A 6,000-nucleotide genomic window follows, 5' to 3' on the forward strand; every position below is an offset into this window, starting at 1 on the left:
AATTTGCTTAATAGGTTGTTCATAAACTTCTACGTGATTGGCTTTTCCTACTATGTTCTTACTGATATTTTTTTCCCAATTAAAAAAAAAGAGACCTGAAGAATTTTCAGCGTCAGTGCAGTATCAGTTCTGCGAAATTTTTAAGTTTTTATAAAGGCATTAAAAGTTTTTTAAAAAGAGATTTCAATTAATTAGATTAAATGCATAAGCAAGAATCGAAACTATATTTTATTAAATAATCGTAAACGTGCAATGATATGAAAATATAGTTGAACTCCAATTTTTCGAAATCCGGATGTCCGGAACTCAATTATCTGGATCGCTCTTTCGTCTCTGTTATAAAAGTAATCTCTGTATTAATTTACTTACTTCGTTAGTTATAATTTTATTATTTTACTAAATATATGAGTAATATATTATTTTTTGTTGAATGGAAATAAGTTATAAAATGCTTAAATACGATAGAACTTCGGTTATCTAAAGTAACTAGGATAGTAACCATCTCAGATCGAGAAAACTTGATTAACACTAAATTTTAAATCATGCCAATTTTTCTTTCGGAAAGGTTTTCTGAAACTGTCCATTTAAAATTCTAAAATTATGTGCAGATTACTACGATTAATATTGTAACAAACATTTGTATTAATAATTTTCCTTTTGGTTAAACAAATAATCCATACAAGATCATATCTCTCCACAAAAATGTTTATGAAAGAACCGAAATAGGCAAACTCGACCAAAATTTATGCCAATTGTAAAATTTTTTGAAAAATCTGTTACTTTCTTTTTGTAACAGTCCTATAACTCTTGTCAGCTACCACATAATTTTGCCGACAAAAATGAGGACATTGCATCAATTTATAACGTAGTTCATGCCCCACTAGTAGTAACCATTATTTCTAACATCCCCACTACAAAATTGTCGGGCGCATCTTCTTATTGAGGCTTAGTGAATTTGTTTATTATAAGGCGAGAATGTGCTACGTGTTTAGTCTTGTTTAATTTCTGATTTTGCATAAAATACGTGTAAAAAGTGTCTAGGAAAGTTTGTTGACATTCGATTACTACTTATAGACTATATTTTGTTCATGTAAAGATGGCGTATATTGAATATTTTTTATAAAATTTGTTGACGTGTCATTGTATGTCCAAGTGGGATCAGTGGTGGGATATATTTGTCCCAGTGGTATTACTAGAAGAAATATGTAATTTTTTTTGTTTCAGTAATTAATCGTTATACGATAAAGAAACGATGGATATTGCAGAAAATATTTCTGATCTAGAATAAACAAATAAATTGGGACTGAAAGGGTTAAAACAGCATCGTCATCCGCGAAGGCATCCTTTCCCTATGGAAGATAGACCTCGTATACTTTAATACAGTTCAAATAAGCCAAGACCACTACCTTAGCATAGTTTTTCGGCTTACCTTTTTGTTTTATCCTCATCATCCTGCATCATTAAAATTTTTTAGCTCTGCCGATATAGGACATATTTAGTTCTTCGTCACTCAAAAATTTGGTCAGCTGTTTTTTTTTTTTTTTTTTTTTTTATTCTTCCATTTTAAAATTCCTCCTTCTATCCTTTGAATCTAGTTTACAAATTTAGCTTTGTTTTCATCTTTAACACGTGTAAAACAATTATTTTACTGTAATGCATGATAAGGAGACCGTTAAACCAATCATACTAACGAGAAAGGGCAAAATATCAAGCTCTGAGACATTTCTAATGTTACATTTTCCGACTCATTTTTTAAAAATTAATTACCGGCTTTGTTAACAGAGACCTCTGTTGGTATATGCCCGGTTCATAGAGGTCGTACTGTAAAACGCAATTTCTTTGTTTGTTATTAGTGCAATAAAAATAAAAGGAAAACTTTATTCTAGTTTTAAAATGTACGTAAGTAAAAACTAACTTCATTGCGTAAAAACTAACTGCATTCATAACTGTAGGTGAAACGGAGGGTATGGTATATGTATACTGAAATATCAAATATAATTTTATCATTTATTTTGAAATAAAAATAACAAAGGCTACACTTTAAAGAGAAACACAGAAGTAAGAATAAATCTTTTTCCTATATCCATGAAGGGAAAGGCTTCGAAAGATCCAGTACTTATCTTTGCAACCCCAGCTGAAAGGTAAAGAGGTTGAATCTATTCCTGTTTCCCGTCTTTATAAATGAAACCTTTCCAAATTTTACCATATTTTGAGAAAGGGTAGTTTGGCCTTTAGCCAAAAGTAAGTTACAGAGCACAAAGTTGCAAATTTGGTCTTTGGGGGAAAAAAAAAAAAAAAGTCTTTTTACCGCTTTTGGACAAAAAAAGTCATTGAACAATGTATTTGTTCTTGCACGAAGTAACTTCCACTTTATAAGATACCGCCCGAATGTGTCGCCCCTAAATTTTGCCGCCTGCGTGCAGGGCATTTTCTGCATGATCGCTAGGAACGGCCCTGGATGTTCTGGTCAGTTTCAGAAGTGATCACTTACGAGACGTTGTCGTCTGAAAATTATCTGCTGTATTTAAAAGTGCATTTTATGCTTAAAATTATCTGTAAAAATTTTAACACCATAATACTGATGATGTGGATCCTGGCAACAGAAACTCCCCTCACAAATTAGATTGAAAAAAAATATTCAGCTTAAGTTAAAAAATCCTAATTTTTACTTGTTAAATAATATAATAGAGGTTTCGAATATATTTCGATTTTTACATGAAGTTCCAGATACTTACACTTACTGAACATTATATAAGACTAATAACATAGATTCACGAAGATAACTGCTATTGTAATCCTTTTAAGAACTGCAAATTATTTCGGAATTATTCTTGAAAATATGTCATAGTTAATCCTCCCATTCAGATTTAATAAACTGTCAAACACAGTGAACCGAAACAAATTTCTTCTTAATTGCTATGATTGCAGTTATAAATGATAAAAATCTTTTATTCTAAGCCTTTTTTTATCATTTTGGTTGTTATAGTGGCAGGCATTCATAAATCGCTTTACGTAGTGACTGATTCGAAAAATATCACCCAGATCTACAAGGTGTTCGAAAAAAAGTGACTGTAGCTTTTATTTTCTTAAATAATATTCCTAGATATGTTCATCTTAAGACTATTGAAATAACGTAAAAAAAATTACGAAAAAAAGGTTGCAATATTTTAAGAGGAAGCATTATGCAAAAAGAAAATGCGATGCTTAGGTTGTATGAAAACAAAATTTGACTTTTATAGTTCCATCAATGGGTTTTCAACCGGTGAGGAATTCTAATCTCCTTCTAACGATAGCCTTATTCCTCCTAACAGTCTAGAGAAAGGGGGGGGATAATTTGACATTCGGCTTAGCATACTTCAAAGTGTAACAAACACTTGACGGCAAAGAAATACTTAAGAAGTAATTGAAATCACGTGATCCCAAACGGCTAAAAAATGGTAAATTTAGACTTCATGCCGGTGAAGTGAAGTAAACAGAAATATTTCCTTAATTGTAATTACTAAATATAATACTAATTTATGCATTAATAAATCTAAATATTTTCCCCCTTCTATGCAGACACATACTAACTTATAATATACATTTTTGTTAAATATGTGTTATACGTTTGTGTATGCCTACCTACAGGACAAAAATAAAAATTTTCAATTTTACATATGCACCATTTAAATAAATAGTAATAATAATAAAACTTGGAGGGAGGATACGTTCTGACGCATTGTGAGAGGGAGAATGGGAGAATAACTGCCATAGAATATTTCTTTTAAATAAGATATTCATTCTGTTTTAGTATGTTGAAAATAGAAAGTTTCATCGTTTAAGTACGAAATTGCGTATTTATTCGAAAATGAATTTGCAGACTTAGAATCTTTAATAAGCCTATAATCTCACTTAATCCAGGGCTTCTTAGATGAAATTAAGGATATAACTCCAAAATAAAAATTTCTCATTTTGATGATAATGATTCCTTATCGGATGAAACGGCATTTATTACTAAACTTTTATCTGCACCTTGATAATATTTATTTAGCATAACAATTTGTAAAGAAACTGCAGATTACACAATAAATGATATGCTTGTTATTTTTACATAATGTCATTCTCGAATTAACTAATTATAAAAAATAACATAAAAAATTCGCAACACCTATAAAAGCAGAAGATCGATTGTTTCAAACTGAGATAAATTTGCATTTTACATTTGTTATGTTACTAGGGAAACGACGGTATGATAAAGAAGTCCAAATTTTCATGTCGGATTTTTTTCTAAAAGTTAACGCATCCTTTTCAGTCTAGTAAAGAATTTTCGTAGTTAGAGGTCAAATTGTAGCCCTACTTCGAAATGAAAGTGTAAGCGAAATAATATCGATATATGAAACATAAAATAAAGAAAAACCTTTCGTCCTTGTAAAGCTCGATTAATTTTATATGTATACATATTTTCTGGTTCGATAGCAGATCATTAAAACAAGAGCTGGATTTTCCACATCACTTCTTCTCACTTGTTTTGCCTTCCGTGATAGACAGTTAGATTGGAGCGTGTAAAGACCAACAGCATATATTAAGCATTTTCTTTACCATTTATTCTTTTCAAAATAAAAAAAATATCTAGCTCCACCCAGTGTTATATTTTATGCTTATATTTTGCTTCCTGAATATTTTTATTGCATTAAATATATTCTAGAATTATTTCACTCAGCATCCTGATTTGTTACATGTGACATGTTTGTGTCATATGAAAGGAAAAACGTAAGTAATAGAACATGTACAGATAAAAAGTATTTTGACAAGCATATAATAAATAAGCCACTTGAAATCTATAAAGGTATATTTACCTAATAAATGAATTTTGAAAGATCTCTATTTGGCCGGTAAATTATTAATGAGTTCTTTATTAATAATACCTAGTTATAAATTAAGGAAAAGACTCAGCGATTTGGTAAGTTTTTTAAAGTAGTTTTCAGTTCAATTTCGCCCCGATTTATATGGAAATTATATTTTTGAATGGGTAAAATCAATGGAAATAATTTACCTTATTCTAACAATTCGGAATAGCAACAAACAATTACCGATATTAAATGTAGCATAAAGTATCTCTTTTGTGTCTTCACTCAGATAACTGTAATTGGAAATGAAATTCTTTGGTGAAAAGGTACAAATTACAAATTGCTGGACTTAATGCTAGTTCCTATCGGGATACCGTTGGTTTGTTTGTTTAAAAAAAGCATTATTAAATGCAATGTAATTATTAAAAAGAATACTTTTTAAACATAGCTTCTCTTCTTCTTTGGAAATAATCGTAATAATTTGTGTAAATAAATCGGGCAGAGTTAGAAGATCGTTGAATACTTCTTTTAACAGAAGAGCTGTGTATAAATTCTCAAATTCGTAACAGAAAATATAGTGCGAAGCGCTTCTAGTATCGGTCCGCTATTATCCAATTGAAAATGTGGCCTTGCGTCTGTGCATATTTAATAGAGAACTTTTTGAAATATTTTTTGTGAAACGATAGTCTTTTTTTTTTTTCATGTAATTTCTGGTCCCGTTAGCTATGAATCGAAATTTCTCTGGCGTTTTATAAAATTTAGGAAATGCATAACATTTGAAAAGTCGGTTGTAAAATACATTCTAGTTATTTTAAGTCTTCAGATGAATTGCAATGAAACGTCTTTGCAGGATATTCGCCGTAGGTTTAATTTTTTTATATGTAACTACGCGCCATTTAGCACGTGTTCTTTGATACGTCTTTTGAAGTCGCTGAGCATTTCTTCTTTCTCCTTATATATCTATATCTATATCTATATATATAATCGTGTCCCTGGTTCATTAGAGATCAAAAACCGAAAAAAGAATCTGTTAAATTTTCATTTAAGACACTAAAATTCATAAAAAATCGAAAACTCGAATCTCAAATGTACAAGGGATTTCTCTACACGTCTTTGAAACATTTAGTAAAATGAATAAAACAACATTGTTCTAAATTGACTACTTAAAAAAACC

The sequence above is a fragment of the Stegodyphus dumicola genome, chromosome 8 (genome assembly GCF_044657685.1).
Source record: "Stegodyphus dumicola isolate Sdum_Otavi_A_Nest chromosome 8, ASM4465768v1".
NCBI classification, from domain to species: Eukaryota; Metazoa; Arthropoda; class Arachnida; order Araneae; family Eresidae; genus Stegodyphus; species Stegodyphus dumicola.